Here is a 26,265-nt window from a genome sequence, read left to right on the forward strand (position 1 = left end):
TTCCAGTTTATTGATTGTTCCTTGTGTAAGAGAATGTACTTACTGTAAATCCTGCCCTTAGGTCAAAACAACCTTGATATGACACATCAATTGTCCTACACATTCCTTCTGAATCACACATATCTTTTCCTTATTTCTATAAGTCCTGGGTCTCGGGGGTAAGGGCACAGGGATCCACCATTTTGTCTTGCCACTCCTGAGACACACGCATGGCTTCTGTTCCTAAGTCCCTATCAAATGTTTCTTTCTGAGAAACTGAGTGTGTCAGCCTCTTTCTTTGGCCTCTCTGCTTCCTTGGACTTTCTGGGGTAGGTTTGCATAGACCTGTCCACCTCAGAACAACATGTATATGTATTACTTAAAAACATACACATTTTTAATACATATATTTTTAAGAATCTGAGTCAATTTTCCAAATTATCATTCAGAAAGATGTAGTGATTTAGAAGTCTAACAGAAGTATTCAAAAGTTCTTGTTTTCCCCCAAATCCTTGCCAGTCCAGAATAATAGCCTTTTAAGAAATCATTGTCAGTCTGATCTGTGAAAAATATTATTTCCTTGTTGTGAGGATAATTTTATACCAGATCAAAGGAGAGGACTAGGTATTAAAACTAGAGTTCTACTGACTAATTCTAAATTCTGTGAAGAGTTTTACTTACAGCGAGTCGATTGCTAGAAGCAGAGGAAAAAGGAAATACCAGAAATACTCTGCTGTAAATTTTTCTTTTTTAGGAATATAATAATTTATATTCATGAAGATAATGCTTTTCTGGACCACATATCTGAAGAAACTTCAAACCATAGGTAGAAAGTATATAGTTAGTATAGCTATAAGTCTCAGGGCACTAGATGAATGTTTACAGTTTAAAAAGTAATTAAGGCTGGGCATGGTGGCTCACGCCTATAATCCCAGCACTTTGGGAGGCCAAGGCGGGTGGATCACCTGAAGTCAGGAGTTTGAGACCAGTCTGGCCAACATGGTGAAACTCCATCTCTACTAAAAAAAAAAAAATACAAAAATTAGCTGGGAGTGGTGGTGGACGCCTGTAATCCCAGCTACTTGGGAGGCTGAGGCAGGAGAATCACTTGAACCTGGGAGGTGGAGGTTGCAGTGAGCCAAGATTGTGCCACTGCACTCTAGCCTGGGCAACAGAGCAAGACTGTCTCAAAAAAAAAAAAAAAAGTAATTAAATACTAAACTAAAACAGTAATGTATAGGAAAAGCATCAGAAAATAAACATTGTTGGATGACTTATAACAGAAGTAGATGAAAATAGAGTTTAATTTAACGTTATAGAAATAAAGATTTGTACTCTTGGCCTGATAAAATTTTGAACTGTTGCCTCTAATAGGATAATGTTTTGCTCTCATATTTCCCCTTCTTCATCCATAATTTCATTTCATTTTGGATTATTTTTATTTATGTGATCTCTTCGCTTTCATTCAGTCTTTTGGGAATATGACTTCTGCAATGTGAAGGTGAAATTTGCCCCTGTGTGTAATTTTGAAAGGTTGTTAATAGATTCCAAACACAGCTGTCAGTATATTTTCACTTTGGGAATTTCTTGCCTCGGTAGCTTGACCACAATCAGGAAGGTAGAAACATGGCTAGCAGCAGTCAGAGATGAAAGCAGTCTACTCACCCACTCACCTCCAACTTGGGCCAAGAAGGACCTACCCTCTCTTTGTCCTCATCTGTCTTGTGACCAAGCACATGGTGCTGTTAGGAAAGCAGCAGCTCTTTTATTAAGGACCAGAGCCTTGCATTTTCTAAGGCCCCACACCCCTGCAAGAGTGTTTATCCTCTCCGCAGCGACAGAGTAAGCTCCTAGGTTGCTTTAGTTTGACCTCCCACTATGCGGGAAAAGGTTGGTAAATAGGAGTCTGTGGCTGGAAAGCAAGATGAGTGGGCTTGAGCAAGAGGAAAGTATATCTCCATTTGTAGGGATTTTCTAGGACATCATTTTCAGAGAAATAATATTTTTAAAGGTTTTTTTAAAAAGGGGCAACATGCTGTTTAAAGCATTCCCCTAGTGCCTTTAGTGTGCCAGAAGTTTTGTGTATTATTTCTGATCTTTTCAGCAGTCCTATGAGGCTGATACTGTTACTGCCATTTTGTAGATAAGAAAACTGAGCTTCTGAAAAGTTAAATCATTGGCTTAAAGTCACAGAGGTAAAAAAGGCCGTGATTGAAACCCAAGCCTGATTTATTACAAAATTCCTTACTCTTTCCATGCAGCTTATGTTTTGTTTAAAAATGGCAGGGGAGTGGAGTTCAAAGTTTGCAAGTGTTTATTCTTCTATTTGTGTTTAGATATGCAGTATTACTTGATTTTTTATCTGAACCATGTTTTTCAGCAATCAAAGGATTTATTACAGGATGTTTCCCTGCCGCAACGTCTATTGAGCTGAATCACAAACTGCCTTGCCTTCTGTCACTATTTATAATTTATGGATTGTTGATTCCTCATTAGCATTATATCCGACTTATGTATTTTGAATGATCCTTTCAAGGCTTTTGTAAGGATGATAAGGGAGAGGTGGGGCCAGGCATTTCATAGATAACTTTAACTAGGAAACAAATGATTACTTTATCTGGATATGGATCATTCCAATTCTGCTGGTTCAAGAAAAATAGTATTCAAAGAAAGTGAGAGGTAAGTTGGAAGAGTAAATAGGCCGGGCATGGTGACTCATGCCTGTAATCCCAGCACTTTGGGAGGCCGAGATGGGCGGATCATGAGGTCAGAAGTTCGAGACCAGCCTGACCAACATGGTGAAACCCCATCTCTACTAAAAATACAAAAATTAGCCGGGTGTAGTGGCCCACGCCTGTAATCCCAGCTACTCAGGAGGCTGAGGCAGGAGAATCCTTGAACCCGGGAGGCGGAGGTTACAGCGAGCCGAGATCACACCACTGCACTCTAGTCTGCGGGACACAGTGAGACCCTGTCTCCAAAAAAAAAGTAAATAACCAGGACAATGATCCGTGAAAAGCACTGAATATAAGTGCTATAAATCAAGAAATTGAAAAATACCTTTGGTAATATCAGTGCAATGGAGTGAATGTTTATGTCCCTCCCAAAATTCAGATGCCAAAATCCGAGTCCCTGATGTGATGGTATTTGAAGGTGGGACTTTTGGGAGGTGATTAGGTCATGAGAGAGACCTCACGAAGGGGATTAGAGCCCTTATGATGGACACCCCAGAGAGCTGTCTTGTTTCTTTCTACCATGTGTGAACACAATGAGAAGACAGCAGTCTGCAGCCTGGAAGAGGACCCTCACTAGAACCAGACCATCTTAGCACTGTGTTTTGGACTTCCAGGCTCCATAACTGTGAGAAATAAATTTCTGTTGTTTATCAGCTACCCAATCTATAGTACTTTGTTATAGCAGCCCAAATGGACTGACACAATCAGAAACATATATGGTGGGAACTCAGGATTCAATCAGAGAAGCAGAGTGGATGTATATATTTCTATATTGTCTTGTAGTGTATTATATATGATATACACAAAGGAATTTCTCACAATAATTTGACCTTATGTAACTGGGGAGTCTCTGTAAGGCTGCTGTCTTCACATCTCATGATGGAACTTGTAAGTCTACAAGACAGGCAGGTGTGAAGGAAAGATAGGTGTAAAGAAGTGGGGAGCAAGAACAAGCTGGACCCCACAAGCATATATAAGGTGGAGCCCACAGGACAGACTGAAACCACATCAGTTCTTGTCTTAGACCTCGGTGGTGTGGGTGGCCTGTAGAAGCTGGGCTTTTCTTCATGGAGCTAAACACCCATCCTGGTCTCAGGAGTCAAAGAAGCTAAAGGAGTATCTAGGAAAAGGTGAGGCAGTTTTGGTAGTGTCCACGGCCTCTAATACTTCCTAGATAAGTGACAACATGGTTGGGCTGCAAAATGGCTGCCACTTCATGTCTGCCCTCTATGTCTCCCACAAAAGTCTCCTGTGGCCCAACCTAACAAGAGAAACATACAGGAAAGGGAAACTTGAGAATTTAGTTCAGGCTAGCCATGTTGGTACATTACAAAGTTACCACAGTAAACGAAATGATTATTATGTGTATAGCACTAGAATAAAATGGACAAAATGCTTTTGGCCAAAATAGAATGAACTCTTCATGAGATGAATTCCGATGCCTTCTGACTAACGTAGCACGCAGCCCTTCTTTTTAGGGGTCTTGCTGTTTCCCTGCACCTTTAGCAGGTATGAAGCCTAGGTCATATAGCCCTATTTCAGGGAGTTTGCTGCCTGTCTTTGTGTTGGCCTGGAAAGCATGGTGCTGGGCTTTTTTTGCTGCTGTTAACTAATATTCATGCTATCATTGACTCTGCTCTGATATTGCTTCCCTTTCTTCTTCCCCAGTAAGTGATGTTTTAGTCCAGGTATGCTACTATTACAAAATATCACAGATTAGATCATTTATTTTTAAACAATGTATTTTCTCACAGTTCTGGAGGCTGGGAAATCCAAGATCAAGGCACCAGTAGGCGTCAGTCCTCTCAAACTCTGCTGTGGCTGTGTATAATATCTAGTGAGGGCCTGTTCCATCTATGTCATCTTCTCATGGCATCCTCACACGGTGGAAGACAGAAAGGCTAGAGACAGCCCAACTCACTCCCTCGGGTCCCATCCATGAGGGTGGAGCCCTTGTGATTCAGTCACTTCCTAAAGGCCCCACCTCTTGATACTGTTACACTGGGATTAAGTTTTAATGTGCATTTTGGTGAGAGACACAAACATTCAAACCAGAGCAATTCCCTTCTCAAATTTCCAAGTCTCAAAATTTTTTTTTTTCAAATTTTAAGTTCAGGTGTACATGTGCAGAATGTGCAGGGTTGTTAACATAGGCAAACGTGTGCCATGGTGGTTTGCTGCATAGATCAACCCATCACCTAGGTATTAAGCCCAGCATCCATTAGTTATTCTTCCTGAGGCTCTCCCTCCCCCTAACCCCTACCCCAACAGGCCTCAATGTGTGTTGTTTCCCCCCATGTGTCTATATGTTCTCATCACTGAGCTCCTACTTATAAGTGAGAACATACAGTGTTTGTTTTTCTGTTCCTGCATTAGTTTGCTGGTGGATGGTCTTGCCTAGATATTGATGGCAGCTGACTGACCAGGGTGGTAGTTGCTGATGGCTGGAGTTCCTGTGGCAGTTTCTTAAAATGAGAAAACAATGAAGTTTGCCACATAGATTGACTTTTCCTTTCACAAAAGATTTCTCTGTAGCATGCAGTGCTGTTTGATAGCATTTTACCCATCGAACTTCTTTCATTTTACCCATAGAACTTCCTTCAAAATTGGAGTCAATCCTCTCAAACTCTGCTGCAACTTTGTCAGTTAAGTTTATGGAATGTTCTAAATTCTTTCTTTTATTTCAACAATGTTCACAGCATCTTCATCAGGAGTAGGTTCTATCTCAAGAAACCAGTTTCTCTGTTCATTCATACAGGGCAAGTCCTCACTGAGTGTGGTGGCTCATGCCTATAATCCCAGCACTTTGGGAGGCCACGGTGAGAGGATCACTTGAGCCCAGGAATTAGGACCAGCCTGAGCAACATAGTGAGAGCTGGTCTCTACCAAAAAAAAAAAAAAAAAAAAAAAAGAAAGAAAAAGAAAAAAAGCTAGAAGCAGCAGTAAGTCCTCATCTGTTCAAGTTTTCTCATGAGATTGCATATCATCAGGCTGTAGTTCTCTTGCTATTTCCATCACATCTGCAGTTACTTCCTTCACTGAAGTCTTAAACCCCTCAAAGTCATTCATGAAGGTTTGAATCAACCTCTTCCAAACTCCTGTGAATGTTGAGAGTTTGATCTCCTCCCATGAATTACAATTCTTAATGGCATCTAAAATGGTGAATTCTTTCTATGAGATTTTCAGTTTACTTTGCCTAGATTTATCAGAGGAATCACCATCTATGGCATCTATAGCCTTATAAAATATATTTCTTAAATAATAGACTTGAAAGCCAAAATTCCTGCTTGATCCATGGGCTACAGAATGGATGTGTTCACAAGCATGAAAACAACATTAAGCTTCTTGTACATCTTCATTAAGCTCCATGTATATCTGAAGATGTACACCAATGCTCTGGTCACCGAAGAGCAATGCACCAATGGTGCATTGTCAATGAGCAGTAATATTTTGAAAGAAATCTTTTTTTTTTTCTGAGAAGTAGGTCTCAACAGTGGACTTAAAGTAGTCAGTAAACAGATATGCCATCATCCAGGCTTTGTTCTTTCATTTCTACAGCACAAGCAGAGTAGATTTAGCATAATTCTTAAGGGCCCTAGGATTTTCAGAATGTCAGATGAGCATTGGCTTCAACTTAAAGTCATCAGCTGCATTAGCCCTTAGAACAAGAGAGTCAGCCATCCTTTGAAGTTTTGAAGCCAGGCATCGACTTCTCCTCTCTAGCTATGAAAGTCCTACATGTTATCTTCCAATATAAAGCTGTTTCATCTACACTGAAAATCTGTTGTTTAGTGTAGCCACCTTCATCAATGATGTTGGCTAGATCTTCTGGCTAACTAACTTACTGCAGTTTCCATATCAGCACTTGCTGATTCCCCTTGTACTTTTATATTTTGGAGACTGCTTCTTTCCTTAAACCTCATGAAGCAGCCTCTGCTAGCTTTAAACTTTTCTTCTGGCACTTCCTTATCTCTCTCAGCTTTCCTAGAATTGAAAAGAGTTTGTGTTTTGCTCTCGATTAGGCTTCAGCTTAAAGGAATGTTGTGGCTGGTTTGATCTTCTGTCTCAATCACTCAAACTTTCTCCATATTGGCAAAAAGGCTGGTTTGCTTTTTTGTCATCTGTGTATTCAATGGAGTAGCATGTTTAATTTCTTTCAAGAGCTTTTCTGTTCTATTCACATCCTGGCTAACTGGCATAAGAGGCCTACCTTTCAGCCTGTCTTGGCTTTTGACATTCCTTCCTCACTAAGCTTGATCATTTCTAGCTTTTGATTTAAAGTGAGTCACATGTGACTGTTCCTTTCACTCAGCCACTTAAAGACCATTGCAGGGTTATTAATTGGCCCAATTTCAATATTGTTGTGGCTGGGCGCGGTGGCTCACGCCTGTAATCCCAGCACTTTGGGAGGCCGAGGCGGGCGGATCACAAGGTCAGGAGATCGAGACCATCCTGGCTAACATGGTGAAACCCCGTCTCTACTAAAAATACAAAAAATTAGCCGGGCGAGGTGGCAGGCGCCTGTAGTCCCAGCTACGTGGGAGGCTGAGGCACGAGAATGGCGTGAACCCCGGGGGGCGGAGCCTGCAGTGAGCCGAGATCGCGCCACTGCACTCCAGCCTGGGTGAAAGAGAGAGACTCCGTCTCAAAAAAAAAAAAAAAAAAAAATTGTTGTATCTCAGGGATCAGGGAGGCCTGAAGAGAAGGAGAGAGACAGGGTAATGACCAGTTTGTGGAGCAGTCAGAACACATACAACATTTATTAAGTTCACTGTCTTATGTGGACACGGTTCAAGGTGCCCCAAAACAAATACAAAAGTAACATCAAAAAATCACTGATCATAGATCACCATAACAGATATAATAATAATAATAAAATTTGAAATCAATTGCAAGAATCACCAAAATGCGACACAGACACCAAGTGAGCATGTTGTTGAAAAACGGTGCCAACAGACTTGTTTGATGCAGAGTTGCCACAAACTCAATTTGTAAAAACCACAGTCTTTGTGAAGCACAATAAAGTGAAATGCAATAAAATGAGGTGTGCTTGTGCTTAAACACTGTAGATGCTCCATACTTTTCTTGATAAGTAAATATATTTTTTGAAAATTTTCTCAAACTCACCATGATATAACATGAGCTGATGGGAATGAGTCCTTAACTCTTCTGCTGTAAACATAGAATAACATATGGCTAAAACTTCTTTCGGTATGAAGCTGAGTTTGAAATCAAGAAAGAAATTCCCCCTAGTATTAGAATTAAAAAGGAAACTTAAAGTCAGAGTGCTAAGCAGAATCTTTTGCCCAAACTGCTCATAGAATTGTTGCAATCAGATACGGGCCTTAAACACTGGAGTTGGTTCTGCTAATTATCTCCCTAAAAGGAGATTACAGGCTTCAGACTCTAGGATTAAAGCTAAAACAGCTATTTAGATAAATCTGGGAGTCATAAAGGGTTGGGCTGACTTTGAAATGGAGACTAAGGGAACTCTGCCCATCAGCCCAGTTAAGCAACAAGGAGGTTTATTAGTATCCCAGGATGATGAATGAGAAAATATCACCTGCAAGAAATAAAAAATCCCAGGTGTGTTGCATGCCAAGATGGGGAGTCTGAAATCATGCTGACTATGTGGAAGGACTTTGAAGCCAGGAAATCAGCTAAAAAGGGATCCAATTCGTTTTTGTTGTTTTGGTTTGGTTTGGTTTTCAGTCCTGCTTCTTCTGTAAGGAATCCAGTTCTTCATGCAAGTTGAGACAAAGAAAAAGTATCCTATAGGCTACTTTTCCACAGAGAACTCTCTTCTAATGAGTAGGTCATAGTCAAACATTGTAAATCATACCATAAAACAAATAACTACGTTTGAGACTCAGCAGATGAAAGAAATGGAAGCCAAGGCTTAAAAGAGTAGAATAACCTGACAGAAATATTTACAAAGTGTGTTTAAAATATGCACAGGGATGAAGGAAGGATTATAAACCATCAGGGAAGAAAATAACAATAAGAAATTTTTTTTTTCCAAGACAGCTGATTAGAGAGTTTTAGCATGCCTCAGCCACTTGGAAATAGCAAGATAGTACATAAAGATCAACTGTGAGCTTTAATTCAAGAAGGAAAATCAGAATCCACTGGAATTGTGAAAGATACTCCAGATCCCAGGGAGGAGAACACTGGCCCCATGATGGTGTCCAGCTGATAAAAGTGAGTGAAGCCCCAGTAGGTGAGAGAGGCAGAGAGCCTCCCTCTGTAATTCACCCTTCCACTGGGGATCCAAGCACCCCAGGCTGAGAAAGAAAACTTTGTTTCTCCCAAGCCCTGGAGCTAACTTGGGGAGAGGCTTGGAGATGCTATGAGGGAAAGACGTCGGGAAAAGCTGCAGTCAATTTCCCAGACTCAGTGTTGAGAGCAGGATGCCATTTTTAATCTAGGCACATATGAAGTCAGCCATTCTTTGGCATCCTGGCAGTGTGGCCAAGCAGACATGTTTGTCTCAGGCCAGAGATTGAAGTTCTTGCTCTGGAGTGAGATAGGGGCCTCCACAGGCCAGAATTGTGGAAAGTGCCTCACCACTAGGCCCTGGAATTGTGTTCTTCCCTGTCACAGGCCTGTGGCAGGAGGAGAGCTGCTACAGTTATGGCCTCTCCTGGGCAACAAGGCTTGCAGCCAGGACCAGCTTGGTAACCTGGAACTGGTCCGTGTGTGCCATTGCTGGGTACCCTATCCTGCTCCCCTGAGATTGTGGTGCAGCAGGGCTCTCTCCACTCCACCACCAGGCAGAACTCCAGGCATTCAGAGCACACATTTGCCTGGACCAGCAGTCTGAGCCTCCCACCCTTCCTGGAGCAGTAGGGCTCTCTTTCCTCTATGCTGAGGCAGATCACCAGGCATTCAGAGGTCAAAAACGACAAAGGTCATTGCATAATGATAAAAGGCTCAACAAGAAGACTTAACTATTCTAAACATATATGTACTCAACATTGGAGCACCCAGATTCATTTAGAAAAAAAACAAAACAAAAAACTACTTCTAGTATAAAAAAAGACTTAGCCACACAGTAATAGTGGGGAACTTGAGCACCCCACTAACAGCATTAGACAAATCATTGAGGCAGAAAACTAACAAATACATTCTGGACTTAAATTCAAAACTTGACCTATCTAATCTAATAGATATTGACAAAATATCCCCACCCATCAACCACAGAATATATATATTCTTCTCATCTATACATGGAACATTCTCCAAGGTTGACCACATGCTCTGCCATAAAGCAAGTCTCAATACATTTTTAAAAAATGGAAATAATACCAAACTTATTCTCAGATCACAGTGGAATAAAAACAGAAATCAATACAAAGAAGATCTCTCAAAGCCATGCGAATACATGGAAATTAAACAGCTTGCTCCTGAATGACTTTTGGGTAAACAAATTAAGGCAGAAATAAAAAATACTTCGAAATAAATGAAAACAGATATACCCAAATCTCTGGGATGCAGCAAAAGCAGTCTTAAGAGGAAAGTTTATACCACTAAACACCTCAAAAAATTAGAAAGATCTCAAATTAATGATCTAACATACACCTTGAGGAGCTAGAAAAACAAGAACAAACTAACCCCAAAGCTAGTAGAAGAAGAGAAATAACTAAAAAAAAAAGAGTAGAACTGAATGAAATTGAGACCCAAAAATTCACACAAAGAATCAATGAAATCAAAAGTTGATCCTTTGAAAGGATAAACAAAATCAATAGACTGCTTGCTAGATTAACAAAGAAAAAGAAAGATCCAAATAAGCACGATCAGAAATGACAAAGGCAACATTACAACTGAGCCTACAGAAATACAAAAGATTCTCAGAGACTACTATGAACTCCTCTATGCTCATAAACTAGAAAATCTAGAGGAAATTGATAAATTCCTGGAAACACACAACCAGCCAAGATTGAATTAGAAAGAAATTGAAACGCTGAGCAGACCAATACTGAGTTTCAAAGTTGAATCAGTAATAATAATAAAAAAAGACCTACCAACCAAACAAAGCACCAGAACAGATAGATTCACGGACAAATACTATTAGACATACAAAGAAGAGCTGGTACTAATTCTACTGAAACTATTCCAAAAACTCAAGGAGGAAGGACTCCTTCCTAGCTCATTGTATGAAGCCAACATCACCCTGAAACCAAAACCTGACAGAGACACAGCAAAAAAAGAAGACTACAGGCCAATATCCTTGATGAACGTAGATACAGAAATCCTTAACAAAATGCTAGCAGACCAAATCCAGCAGCACATCAAAAAGTTAATTCACCACAGTCAACTAGTCTTCATTCCTGGGATACAAGGCTGGTTCAACATATGCAAATCAAATGTGATTTACCACATAAACAGAATTAAAAACAAAAGCATTATGATTATTTTAATAGATGCAGAAAAAGCCTTGGATAAAACCTAACATCCCTTACTGATAAAAACCCTCAGCAAACTACCCATGAAAGGAACATATTTCAAGATAATAAGAGCCATCTATGACAAATGCACAGCCAACATCATGCTGAATGGGCAAAAGCTGGAAGCATTCCCCTTGAGAAGTGGAACAAGACAAGGATGCCTACTCTCACCACTCCTATTCAACATAGTACTGGAATTCCTTGCCACAGCAATCAGGGAAGAGAAAAAAATCAAAAGCATCCAAATAGGAAAAGAAGAAGTCAAACTATCTCTTGTTGCTGACCATATGATTCTATACTTAGAAAGTCCCAAAGACTCTGCCAAAAGGTTCCTGGAACTGATAAATAACTTCAGTAAAGTTTCAGGATACTAAATCAACGTAAAAATATCAGTAGCATTTCTATACATCAATATTGTTCGGGCTGAGAGCCAAATCAAGAACACAGTCCATTTATAATATCCACAAAAAAATAAAATACCTATGAATACATCTAACCAAGGAGGCAAAAGATCTCTACAAGAAGAACTGCAAAACACTGATGAAAGAAATCATAGATGACACAAACAAATGGAAAAATATTCCATACTCACAAATTGGTAGAATAAATACTATTAAAATGGCCACACTGCCCAAAGCAATCTACAGATTCAATATTCCTATCAAACTACCAATGTCATTTTTCACAGAATTAGAAAAAAAATCCTAAAATTCATATGCAACAAAAAAGAGCCCAAATAGCCAAAGCAATCCTAAGCAAAAAAAAAACAAAAACAAAAAGCCAGAGGAATCACATTACCTGACTTCAAACTGTACTATAAGGTCACAGTAACCAAAACAGCATGGTGCTGTTACAAAAACAGACACATAGACCAGTGAAACAGAATGGAGACCCCAGAAATAAAGCCTCACACCTACAGCCGTCTGATCTTTGACAAAGTTGACAAAAATAAGCAATGAGGAAAGGACTCCCTATTCAACCTATCCTATGCTAGGATAGCTGGCTAGCCGTATGCAGAGGAATGAAACTGGACCCCTACATTTCACCATACACAAAAATTAACTCAAGATGGAGTAAAGATTTAAATGTAAGACCTCAAACTGTAAGAATCTTAGAAGAAAACCTAGGAAACACCATTCTGGACATTGGCCTTGGGAAAGAATTTATAACTCAGTCCTCCAAGCAATTGCAACAAAACCAGAAATTGACAAGTAGGATGTAATTAAACTAAAGAGCTTCTGTAGAGCAAAAGAAACTATTAACAGAGTAAACAGGCAACCTAGAGAATGGGAGAAAATATTCACAAGCTATGCATCAGACAAGGGTCTAATATCCAGAATCTATAAGGAACTTAAACAGTTAAATAAGCAAAAAACAAATAACCCTGGCCAGGCACAGTGTGTCACATTTGTAATCCCAGCACTTTGGGTGGCCAAGATGGGTGGATCTCTGAGCCCAGGAGTTTGAGACCAGGCTGGGCAACATGGCAAGACCCCTTCTCAACAAAAAATTCAAAAATTAACCAAGCATGGTGGTGTGTGCCTGTAGTCCCAGCTACTCAGGAGGCTGAGGTAGGAGAATTGCTTGAGCCTGGGAGGTTGAGACTGAGTGAGCCATGACTGCACCACCGCACCCTGGCTTAGGTGACAAAGCAAGACCCTGTCTCAAACAAAACAAAACAAAACCTATTAAAAAGTGAGAAAAGAGCATGAACAGACACTTCTCAAAAGAAGACAAACAAGTGGCCAACAAACTTGAAAAAATGCCCCACGTCACTAATCATCAGAGAAATGCAAATCAATACCACAATGAGATACCATTTCATGCCAGTCAGAATGGCTATTATTAAAAAATGAACAAACAACAAATGCTGGTTAGGCTTCAGAGAAAAGGGAGTGCTTATACACAGTTGGTGGAAGTCTAAGTTAGTTCAGCCACTGTGGAAAACAGTTCGGAGATTTCTCAAAGAACTTAAAAGTACTGTTTGACCCAGCAATTCCATTACTGGGTATATATCGAAAAGAAAAATTGTTCTACCAAAAAGACACATATACTCATATGTTCATCACAGTACTACTCATAATAGCAAAGACATGGAATCAACCTAGGTGCCCATCAATGGTAGATGGATATAGAAAAATGTGATATATATATCTCGAATAATTATTAATAGTCTCACTCTTTTTCACTCAATTTGAGTAATAAGTTGTATGAATACCATAATTACTGGCTGATTGATTTATTGAACCAAAATACTGAATTCATTGTCTCCCTCTATTTGTGCTCATAAAATTTCATTGAGACTCCTGGTTTATTGGATTCCTCTTGTTTTATTCTAATTTACAAACTCTCCCCAGACATCTTTTAGCCTTATTTCTTACCTAGCCAGTTCAGACTGAGCTCTTTGTTGAAAAGTACCCTATATTTCACTATTCCTCTTTTTTCCTCTGCCTTACAACCTTGCAAATCTGTGTCTGAAATAATCCACTTGATTTCTTTGCTTCTTTACCTGAATTGATATATTTTGTGATTTTTCTTTAGCAGCAGAGTGAGTTGATGTCACTATGAATTCATTGTCTCCGATCTCAGCTCAGCCCTCAGGGCTTCCTGGTAATGCTCCCATGTGGTTCCTGTCTCTGAAATCCTGGCAAACCTCAAACATGACTCGGCCCTAGCACTGATCACACTGTATTGGGGTTTGGGTTTGTAAATCTGTTTATCCCGCTAAACAGAATTCCTTGGGGATAGGGCCCTTCTCTTATTCATCTTTATTTCTAGCATCTAGCACATTTCCTAGCACATTGTAAGTGCTGGAAATAAGTACATGAAAAATGAATGAATGAGGACTGGAATGAATAACAAGGCACTAATGCAAGAAGCATAAGTAAGAAAAAAGAAGTTAATTGCAATTTTCATATTGTGTGACAAGATTAACACCTGACATAAACTTTTCAAACTATGGCAAAAGAGACAAACATACATTTTGTTTCTTATTTATAAGGTATGTGAGACATAATAATAATTGAAAGTATAGATACATCAACATAGGATTTAACTGTATTTTTTTGCTTACATCTAAATGGCCTCATATGCCTCTATGATATCTGTTCTGAGGAGGCTAAATTACATTGGGACTCAAGGATATCTGAACATTGTGTCACTGGAGGTTGCTAGCTTACATATTCAAAATACACTGTCAGCCTCGTAAAATATAATCAGTTTTACTGAGTTGCTCTGCTTTCTACCTTAAGAAAATCTCTTTCCTACATTTCTAACCATGTGGGCCATTATGTGGAAGTACTCACGCTAATCCTAATCCTAATTCTGCTTGTGCACTGTTCGTTTGCCCTATCCTACCTCTGGTGACTTCCTGTTCTTAACTGTTTTCAAGCACTTGACCATTAGTAGTCTTAAATTCCTGGCCTCTCTCCTTATCACCAGTTATCTAAATTTCTACATTATTCTGAATTTGCTAACCATGGGGCCTTTATCTCTTTGATAGAGATTAATTCTTGTCTGTGCAAATCCTAGTCATAGTCCAACTGAGGTATTTTATAGCAATCATCATCCTAAATATCCAGGAAATTCAACAGATACAACAATATGCTTTTCAGTGACTATATTATTTGTCTGTGTCTAAAAATCTAAAGAAAAATAAGTACTACTACTTCACTATAATGTGTTTTCTCATTAGGATTTAGGGCAAACAATTGTCTAGCAACTCAAGAAGTGTGTTTTTTGTTGTGGTAATGTTAAGTGGTGACCATCACTGAGGAACAGCTTAAATTCACCAACTGAGGAGATTCTATTCCTAGATCCTACTATTCTGCCAGCAAGAAACATAAGCTGGAGAGAGAAGAGTTGAAATTAGAGACTGCCAAGTAATCTTTGGCAATGATGTGGGCCACATCTAGGTGTACTGAGGAGAAGGGCCATATTTATATGAAATAATGCTCTTCTTACTCAAATGTCTGTGGTATTCTTCTGCGATTTAATATTAAATGTTTATTACTCAATATCTAAAATGTGAGAGGAGGGTGATGTAGTGGAAAGAACCTTCAGGATGACCTGGGTTCTGATTCTGGCATTTACTAGGTGTGTGACTTTTAGCAAGCCACCAACTTTCTCTCAGACTATGTCTTTATCTGTAAAATGGGAAAAATAATACTTCACTGGCTTGCTAAGATAATAAACTTAAAAAGAAATTCAAAGTACCTGACGGAACAGCTGGTACAAAATAGGCAATTCTTAAAACAAGTTTTCATTCAAGTTGTGATTCCAGTATTTTTTTTCTGTCTTCTTACTCATCCACATGTACTTGGTCTCAGCATTTCAAGTTGGAGAAGGAAGTTAAATGATTTTCATTTTAGTTTAAGAAATATGGAATTGGGCTGGTTTGCCAATAGAAGTAGGCTGTTTAGATGAGTCTATTTGATTTCAGGATGCTGTCCAGCCTCATCCTTCAGCAGCATGAGTACTGCTTGTTCCAGAAGTGTATTGCTGAAAGAGTGGGGTCATACAAAGTCAGGCGTGGGTATCTCAAGAAATTAATGCCAGGGCACAGTTTTGGAACCATGGTCATCCAGTAACATTTATTGCTATTCTGTGCAAAGAAACTTAACTAGACAATGTGAAGTGATGCAAAAGAACAGATCAAATAATATAATTTTATAGCATCAAAAATATTTATGTTTGGACTAGACTTCCTAGATTTTAAACATTATGAAAGGTGGAGTCCAGTGCCTTCCTTGAAGCATCCAATGCCTTCATTTTATGGATGAAGAAACTGTGGCTTAGAGAAGTTAAGTAACTTGCTCAAGTTAACAAAGGCAGTTCTCTTTACTGATAATCCAGTACATTTGCCATGCAACTCTTCTGATGACACAATTTCTTGTCCTTGTAGAAATTTAAGAAGTTGTCCAAATTTTACATAAGGAAACTCAAAAAGATAATAAACCAATGCAATCATTTCTAGTTATATAAAGGTTGTTAAATTTATTATTGTAAAAAAAATCTGTTTTTGTTGTTGTTGTTGTTGTTGTTGTTGTTATTTTTTGAAACAGAGTCTCACTCTGTCCCCAGCCTGGAGTGCAATGGCACGATCTTGGCCCACTGCAACCTCCACCTCCCAGGTTCAAGTGATTCTCCTGCCTCAGCCTCTTGAGTAGCTGGGATTACAAGCATGCACCAACATGCCCGGCTAATTTTTATATTTTTAGTAGAGACGGGCTTTTGCCATGTTGGCCAGGCTGGTCTCACACTCCTGACTTCAGGTGATCTGCCTGCCTCAGCCTCCCAAAATGCTGGGATTATGGGCGTGAGCCACTATGCCCAGCCAAAAATTTCTTATAAATGTTTGCAAAGACCACAAGCTATTGTCTATGATTTGCCTGGGAATTATCCTTGGTGCTTAAATGGCAGATTCTCCCTGTAGAATATGGATATCTCCTGAAAGAATGCTCAAGTGATTTAAATGACTGGATTCAGGGGCAATGAGTATGAGAAGGTCTCAGATAAGATCTTCATCTTGGCAGCCTGGATATGAAATCCATAATAAATCTCTAAGAGTGGTCTATTGGAATCAGAAGGAGAATGGGAGATTAAGAAGTTAGAATGGAAAGGAAGTGATAGAGCTGGTAGTAGAGGCTATTTTGCCTGTTTGTGGTTTGTTTGTTTGTTTTTTTTTGAACTTCTGGAATTCTTAGTAAAATTCCATAAAGGCCTCATTTCAAGATATAGGAGAAAATATTTTCTCTAAAAAACCTTAAACAGAAGACTAACTTAAAAGAAAAGTCAAAGACTTCATAGGTTGGCAAAATTCTTGTGTGAGATTTCTGCTTTCTTTGGCTCTGATTATTTCATAGGTGTTGGTTTATAATATTGTGGGAGAAATGAAGGAAGAATGTGTATTAATAAGAGATGTTTTCATAGTATCCTTGACTTAACTGTGATATTGTATTTTCTGCCTTTCAATTCTCATTGATTTTGCATATGTTATGCCAGGGCCAACAGAAAAGATAGGCATGTTGTAAGCTATAATTCCAACTCTAGGCAATCAAGAGTTAGAATTATAGGTCAACAAACTACAAGTGAAAGAATTTGTGTTAATGAAGCATTTCAGCAGGTGTAAACAGTATATCTAGGTTTCACCAGTCTGTGGGTCCAACATTTATTTATGATATCAACATTACAATGCCTGCAGCCACCAACCTGCCTTTAGCCTCTATATTTTCTCAGCTTTTTTTTTTCCTGACAGTAAAGAGAACTGTCACACAGACACCTTCCTAATCAGACCTCCATTTTGCCCCCTCCGCTGACAGTGGCCTCATGCAATCCCTCCGCATGGGGTAGACAGTGTCTTTCAGAACTCCAGAACTCCAGCAGATCCTCTGCTGAGGATGTTGCTCCACCATACGCCTGCCTCTTGGGAGGGGGACTTTTGCCGACTTGGTCACTCTTCCTAAGCAGGAAGAGGACTTTCCCTCCACTCCTCAAGACCTAAATAATCATCAAGTCCAGAGAGAAGGAAATAATCCCCACTCACCTGCAAGCTAAGGCGTCTTGGTTGCTATTGCATATCTCAGGATCTGCTTCTTTCTAAAGCCCTTAAAATGGTACTGTCCGTTTTCTTCTAAAGAAACCTATAACTTCAGAGTGTGGACTTGCCCTGTGAGCCCTAGGGAAACAGGGCTCACATAACAAAATGAAATAATCCAACATCAGAAAATCTGGTTCACTTAGATATCCATGGTGCTATTAGGTGCCACAATTCAAGGTATGATTGGCCTAGGGCAGTAGCTTTCAAACTTTAGTATGCATCAGGATCACCTGGAATGTTTACAAAATAGAAATCGCTGAACCCCAGCTCCAGAGCTTCTGATTCAGTAGGTCTGGGGTAGGATGAGAGAGTTTGTATTTTTAACAAGTTCCCAGATGACATTGATCCTGATGGGTCAAGAACCACATTTTGAAAACACTAGTCCTGGTGTAGATGAGACTAGAGAAAATCACAACAAAATGTAATAGTTCAACATCAGGATGTCTGGATTACTCAGTGAAACATGCTGCTTCGTAATGTCACAGAGGGTATATTTAGCCAAGGAATGTAAAGCTATATTGCAGTAAGTTGAAAACTACCTTTATGAAAACATTTCAGATAAAATATCACAGTATGAGATGGTGAATCATCTCAAAAACTGCCAAGCCTCCCCATTACATCAACTGTATTCAAATTTTCACAGAGAATAAAGAGCATTGTTTTCCAGGGCCATACAAAACAGTGGTCTTTGCATTCTATTGTAATACTGTTTTCCCTTGTGTATCAGGAAGTGAATTAAGCATGTTTTTCTTTAAAGACTCTTTCCTAATAACTAATCCTGGAGTTAGCCCAGATTCTGCTCAGATATAAGTTGAAACCAGTGTTACAATAAAGAGAATAAATAATAATATTATTGAATAAATTCAGTTATGGATAACAGAATAGTAAGAAAACTTAGCCATTTATTTCCTTCTCTTACATAGGACAATTATGTCGCTTAAATAACATCACTATTTATTATCACAGATTTACCTTGTCTCAAGAGTGATCTAGAAGTTGTAACCAGTGATCCATAGGAAGATAAAGTTGGAGAATGAAATGCTTCTGGCCATGTCTTATAGCTGTTAATATATGCTGGCACTTTCCGATGCCGTGTTGCCCATCTCTGAGAATGTCCTTCGTCTCTATTACACGCTCTAAGTCTACCATAAGGAGGAGACGAATAATGTAGGGCGCTGTCATTGTAGGGCAGAGAGCTTTCACTGTGCCCCAGGTGCTAATCTCAAAGCACTCAGAAGCTTAAAAACAGAGTGCAAGATCAGAACTATTTCTTTATGACTCTTAATCTTTCTAAAGGGAATTGGTAGAGAATTGGAAAGCAGTGATTCTAATTTCGTGCCAAGGGCAGGTGATTTAGGCTTCTGGGAGAGCACAGAGCCCCCCCAGAGCACAGGGAAAGCCCTGACGCATACATGGGCATAGCAAGGGGATTGCTAGCAGCAAGGAGGTTACTAGTTGACAAAGGCATAGGATCTACCAGGTGACCCAGATGTCACACGAAAATGCCTACTTTGAAAACAAAACAAAACTTGTGTTGAACATATCTGTTGCTTTGCTTCTTTCCACCCCAGAAATGAAATCAGATTCCTTCTCATGGCTGAGTCCCAATACTTAGACTCAGTAATCAAATTACTGAGTGGTACATCATCTCAAATAGAAGACTGAGCCTTAGAGTGCCCAGTGTCCATTAGCCATCAAGTGATATTACATTAATAAACCTAAGTAGAGGTATGATATTACACTGTAAACGCATTGGGAGGATTTTTATTATCATTCTAACCTAATGAATATGCCAGCATAATCTCTTTCAACCTTAGATAAACTGAGCTAGGTATTTTGAGAGATTAAGTCTTCCAGGACCAGCCTAGGTTACCATTTAAGGCACTTATGCAGGCAGTAATAAGCCTCCCTGCCTTAAAATTAGATAGACAGACAGATAGAGAGACAGAGAAAGAAAGAGAGAGATATCAAGAGGCAGAGTTCTCAGGATCTATATCCTGGGGTTGAGGGGGGAAAGAAGCAGAGTTCATACCAGAATGTGCACATATACACACACACAAAACCTAAAAACAGTTGTTTTTTGTGTTTGTTTTAAATTTTACACACATTATATACTTTGTTTCTGCTTATTATTTTATTCAACATCATGTTTTTGTTTTTTTTTTTCAAGATGGAGTCTTGCTCTGTCGCCCAGGCTGGAGTGCAGTGGCACGATCTCAGCTCACTGCAAGCTCTGCCTCCTGGGTTCACGCCATTCTCCTGACTCAGCCTCCTAAGTAGCTGGGACTACAGGCACGCGCCACCACACCCGGCTAATTTTTTGTGTTTTTAGTAGAGATGGAGTTTCACCATGTTAGCCAGGATCAACATCATGTTTTAAAATTTTTTCATATTGCTAGATTTATAAAAAAGTATTTTCTTCCCACTTCTGCATGAGAACATGGTATATCCCTCCATTTATATTGACCTTATTTGTAACCTTTAATAGAATTTTACATTTATTTATTGTTGATCTATGTAGGGAGACTTGTTAATGTTTTTGTTACAGTTGTAAGTGATATCTTATTTTCTAATTGTCAGAAAGAGGAACACTATAGATTCTTATATGTTGATCTCATATCTACTTCTTATTTCTTTGTATTTACTTAGTTTCAGGCTTGTCTTTTGTTGGCCAGGACCTACAGGATTCTGTATCAAAAATAAGTACCTGTCTTATTCCCAAATGCTGAATGTAAAGGGAATGCTTCTAAAGTTTTTCTATTAATATGATTTTAATAGGTTTTTGATAGATAACTATCAAAGTAAGGGAATTCCCTTCCATTTTTAATTTTCTTATAAGCTTTTTATTACATTAGTTGTTGAACGTTATCAAATTCTTTTTCTACATCTGTTGAGTTGGTCAAATGACTTTCCTCCTTTAGATCTGGCCTTTCTGATTTTAACCATACTTGATCATGATGTGGTGTTATTGTTATTATTATTTATAGCATTTTGGATTCAGTTAATATTTTTAGGACTTTTGCATCTATGCTTATATGCGAAATTGCCCATAATTTCTTTTCTTCTCTTATCTTTATCAGGTTTAGTGTGAAGACTATACTAGCACTATAAAATGAATTGAGTACCTTTCCCCTAATTGGGAAAACTGTAAAACAGTCTAGACTTGGCCAATTTTAGCAGGTCTTTTTTTTTTATTATTAAATAACCGGCCAGATTTTCTTGGTTCCGTTAGTCTATTCAAGTTTTCTTTCACCTTGGGAAATTTAGAAATTTAGAAATTTTATTTTTTCCTAAAACTTGTTTCTGTTTCATCAATTTTTTTTTTCAAATTTACTAACTTAAAATTCAGGGTATCCTCTCATAATTTAAGAAAATCTGTAAGTCTTTCAGCTATTTTCACTTTTTTGTGCGTTATATTGTTTATTCACACCTTCCTTCCTTTTTCTCTTGGTCAGCGTTTTCATTTAGTTTGAAGTCTTTTGAAATTTTCCTCATGATGTTCTCCTTAATTTGTTATCTCTTTAATCAGTAACTGAGACAGGGTCAATCTAATACAATGGGCAAGAGTTTCAAAAAAGACACTCAACATATATTTATGTGTGTGTATGTGTGTTAATATTTTTGTATGCATTCTTCAAAGTTTAACATAGTACTGCATTTAACAGTATGATCAGTTGAGCCCATTAACAGCATTATAATTATTGCTGTCATCTTTTGGGTCATCATTTTACTCCAGACAGCATATTGTCTCAACTGCACTATAGATCTCTAGATTTCTACTTCAGAGCTTCTTTATCACCACTACCTGGCATACCTGCAAGAACCTCTCATCCTTATGACATATGGATAAACCAAGAAGTGCAGAGGAATTAAAACCCATGGATAACCGTTAATCAATGAGGTATAGGAGCTAGAAGATAAATATTCCTCTTTTCTATCCCAGGAGTAGACAATTCTGGAGTGCATTCTGCATGACTCCTCAGAAGTCCCTCCCTGGTGGATGGAGTCCTAGTTTGTCCACTATGGTAATCAACTTGAAGCACCCATAAATTGGCTTTCCTTCCCTGTTTCACTCTTCCCAGTCCCGTACCCCTGTTCTTTGAGATACGTTTACAAAGTAATCTGCCTGCGTACAAGACTTTGATTCAGGCTCTCTTTTTAAAGGAAGCTAGGATAAGACACTGCTTTCTTCCTGTGTTTTGTTTCTTTTTTTCCTCTCCTACCATCTATTGGATAATCAATTTGTTTCTGTTGTTCTGAAAGTTACTCTTATTTTACTTTTATGCTTCTGGTGGTTACTCTTAGGTTATACCACCTAAGAGTAGGGAAAATAGCTAAGGCTTATTGATATCTCAGTCTTTTCCGCAAACAAATCAATGAGCTTCACTGGTTCTTATCATACTTTGATCTATATCCATATGCCCCAAGTTCCTGTTTGTGTCATTTAGCATTTTAATTCTGGATTCATAAAGATTGAGTGGGTTTATTTGTAGTAATTTCTCATTTAGACAATAAGAAAGTCTGTAATTCTTTACTCATTCATACTTATCATATCTCACTGCCTACTCCTGGATTCATTTCTCTTTTTCCTGCAGAATGGCCTATAATAGTTATTTCAAAAGGGATGTATAATACATTTTCTGAAATTTATTTCTCCTCACACTTAAATTATAGTTTAGCTAGAAAAGAAAGTATTTTTTTTGTTTGTTTGTTTGTTTTTGAGACGGAGTCTCGCTCTGTTGCCCAGGGGGAAGTCCAGTGGCGTGGTCTCAGCTCACTGCAAGCTTTACCTCCTGGATTCACGCCATTCTCCTGCCTCAGCCTTCCGAGTAGCTGGGACTACAGGCACCCGCCACCATGCCTGGCTAATTTTTTTGTACTTTTAGTAGAGACGGGGTTTCGCCATGTTAGCCAGGATGGTCTCAATCTCCTGACCTCTTGATCCACCCACCTCGGCCTCCCAAAGTGCTGAGATTACAGGCTTGAGCCACTGCGCCCAGCCGAAAAGAAAGTTTTTAAGAGTAAATGTATTTTCCTTCCAAACTTTGCAAATATAATTATCTTCTAACCAGTGTTGCTATTCAAAAGTCTAAAGCCTAATTTGTATTTTTTTAATGTGATCTTTTTGAAATTGTTACCTTCTTTTCGTCTCTGGAAGCTTTTAGAATTTTCTTTTAGTCTTTGATATTGTTAAATTTTGTTGTAATTTGTCATCTTCATTTCAAAATGCTCATGTTTCTTAGAGATCTAATTGTTTTTCACCTTAGGATCATCTTTATTCCTTGGCATAATCTACTCCCTTGGTTAATGACATTTACCTGGAACAAAAGCCTAGGCTTTGGCTTATGGGGGGCACGAGAAGAGAAAGAGGGAGAGAGAGTGTGTGTGTGTATGTGTGTGAGTGTGTGTGTGTGGGGGGGAGAGAGAGAGAGACAGAGAGAGAGATAGAGAGAGAAGGAGAAGTAGAAAGGAGAGGGAAGGAGAGGCAAGGCAAGAAGTATATATTTTAATCTGGATTCCATTATTTCCTATTTTCCCTTTCAAGGGTCTACTTCTCCCTTGGGATATTCTCAGTCCCTCCACTAGAGACACTGTTCATGTCCCAGAACAATGTCTTTCTTTGTGATGTCCTTTCCTGGTCAGAGAATGAGGGGAGGAATAGGAGAAATGGTCAGGGGCCTAATGGGCACTACCTCTTCTGACTCCTCACTCCAGCTAGATCCAGGCTCTATCCTATTTTCACATGGCTACCCCCAGTTGATACTCTTGCTTTCCATCTTCATGAGATGAAAGTAACGGGCAATGTTCTAGGAAGTTCATACTCATGCACTATATGCATGTGTATGTGTACATGTTGATGCATACCAAATGCCCTGTTTTGCACAGCTATAATTTCTATGCAAACCTGCAAGCTCTTGTCAAACTTTCAACATTAAATAGAAGAGGTATATTCTCACTCTGGCCACAGCTTGACTGATTCTGATTGTACCTCCAGTATTGTGATACCACAGGAAAAAAAGGGAAAAATAACAATATGCCATTAGCACTCTTAGTTCATTTTGTGTTTATATTAAAAAATACCTGAGACCAAGTAATTTATAATGAACAGAAATTTATGGGCTCATGGTTCTGGAGGTGAGAAAGTTCAAGATCAAGGAACTGCATCTGGTGAGGGCCTTCTTGCGTCATTCCCTGCCAGAAAACAAAGGGGCAAGAGAGTGCATGTGAGAGAGTAAGAGATTGAACTCACAGCCTCAATCCCTTTTATAGTCATCATTTATCCATTCATGAGGGTGGAGCTCTCATAAACCTAAATGCTTCCCACTAGTCCCATCTCCCAACACTGTAGCATTGGGGATTAAACTTCCAACACATGCCTTTTTGGGGATACAGTTAAAACTATAGCACATTTTCTACCTCAATCCATATCCCAGTTGTAGCCTGCTAGCCCTCCCCTCCATCCTCACCACCATTTTCTCTCTACATTGGGACTACCTTTTAATTCCTAAGGACCACTCACAGGGTTTGCTTTCACTGCTGAGCATGGCTCTGGGTTTCATAAATTTCCATTTCTCTCTTCTGGTGTGCCCAGAGTTGGATGTGAGTCAGGAGCTGGCAGCCTGGTCTTAGTTTCCCATCTGGCCCAGAACTGGTTTTGATTTATTCTTAAACTCTTGTATGGCTATTCAACTTTCTAGGAATGTATTTAGGCAGATTCATACTTTTTCCCCAAGACCCATCACCCTACTCTACTAAATGAATTAAAAAACTAGCTTACTATGGAAATAATAGATCCAGCTGAAGAGAGGCAGTATAGCCTAATGATTAATGGTATGAAGGTATAGTGTCAGATGGCCAGGGTTCACATCCCAGCTCATGAGACTCACTAATGGTATGACTTTGAATGAGTTACTTAATCTCTCTAGATCTCAGTTTTCTGATCTCTAAAATCTAAGTGGCTAATACAGATTTTTTCTCCTTGGTATTTTTCTTTACCAGCTAAGCTCTGTTGTAGACCTTCCACATCATGTAGGCAGCAGTCAGGTGGCAAGGTGTGGTGGAGCTGAACTATAGTGGCTTTCTTAAAGAGAAAAATACAAAATTATAAAAGGGCCTGTGCAAGTAAGAACCCCTGAGACTGAAATCTTCATGAGCCTCACTGCAAATTTCCTAGGCTACAATGGGAATGAAAATAGATTCTAACTTAGTGTTATCCTATAATGTTATTGTGAAATATTTTTAATTAATATAGACCCTGGCAAATAGTAGTATACAATAAGGTTAGCTTTCATTATTCTTGAAGGAAGAAAAAAAGGTAAGTAGGGTTCTGTGTTTAAATTCATGTGGAAATGCTTCACATACAGTCTTTCATTCTTAGAGTTTCACAATACATGTTAACATATTGTAATTGTAACATAATAATTTAAGTGTGCAGATAATTTGTAGCTTCTTTACTTTGTAGTTAGTCTGGTCTTCCCAATGCCCATCACCCACTGCTTAGAAGAACAAAACAAAAATAACAATGCCCAATCCAATCTAAAGTTCTATCCAATATTTTAAATAATTCTTTTAGATAGCAATAAACTTCTCTTGCATAAAATACTGTCTCTTATCTAGCCTCTTGCTCCCCGAAGAAAACCAGATATATGAGGAGAGAAGTGTATGGCTTGTAGAATCTGAAGGCATATGGGAAGACAGACTCTTTGGATCCACAACGAATGTGCTACACTCGCTGTCTCCTTTCTAGGCTGGGAAGGTCCCCTTTTTGTTTGGTTGCTAACGTAGGCTGCTGGTACTTTTGGATTAGGAAAAGCTGGTGTTTTGAAAAGATAGACAAAATTGATAGACCACTAGCAAGACTAATAAAGAAGAAAAAAGAATCAAATAGATGCAATAAAAAATGATAAAGGTGATATCACCACCAATCCCACAGAAATACAAACTACCATCAGAGAATACTGTAAACACCTCTATGCTAATAAACTAGAAAATCTAGATGAAATGGATAAATTCCTGGACACATACACCCTCCCAAGACTAAACCAGGAAGAAGTTGAATCTCTTACTAGACCAATAACAGGCTCTGAAATTGAGGCAATAATCAATAGCTTACCAACCAAAAAGAGTCCAGGACCAGACAGATTCACAGCCGAATTCTACCAGAGGTACAAGGAGGAGCTGGTACCATTCCTTCTGAAACTATTCCAATCAATAGAAAAGGAGGGAATCCTCCCTAACACATTTAATGAGGCCAGCATCATTCCTGATACCAAAGCCTGGCAGAGACACAACAAAAAAAGGGAATTTTAGACCAATATCCCTGATGAACAGGCCACACAAGAGGAGGTGAGCAGCGGGCAAGTTTGTTTACAGCCTGAGCTCTACTTCCTGTCAGATCAGCTGCAGCATTAGATTCTCATACGAGGGCAAACCCTACTGTGAACTGCTTATGGGAGGGACCTAGATTTCGTGCACCTTATGAGAATCTCCTGATCATCTGAGGTGT

General features: G+C 39.0%; 1 protein-coding gene and 1 long non-coding RNA gene across 3 annotated transcripts in view; one reads left to right on the plus strand and one right to left on the minus strand.

The window, feature by feature from the left end:
- The window catches only part of C8H2orf88 (chromosome 8 C2orf88 homolog), a 120,363-nt gene that overhangs the window by 12,263 nt on the left and 81,835 nt on the right, over nucleotides 1-26,265 (plus strand). The window lies entirely within an intron of this gene.
- Nucleotides 23,880-25,986, minus strand: LOC134737467 (uncharacterized). The gene is made up of 3 exons (XR_010122396.1): nucleotides 25,873-25,986; nucleotides 24,756-24,840; nucleotides 23,880-23,951 (listed from the first exon to the last, which is right to left on the minus strand). It is a non-coding gene; the product is annotated as an uncharacterized lncRNA (long non-coding RNA).

This window comes from Symphalangus syndactylus, chromosome 8 (assembly GCF_028878055.3).
Source record: "Symphalangus syndactylus isolate Jambi chromosome 8, NHGRI_mSymSyn1-v2.1_pri, whole genome shotgun sequence".
Lineage (NCBI taxonomy): Eukaryota > Metazoa > Chordata > Mammalia > Primates > Hylobatidae > Symphalangus > Symphalangus syndactylus.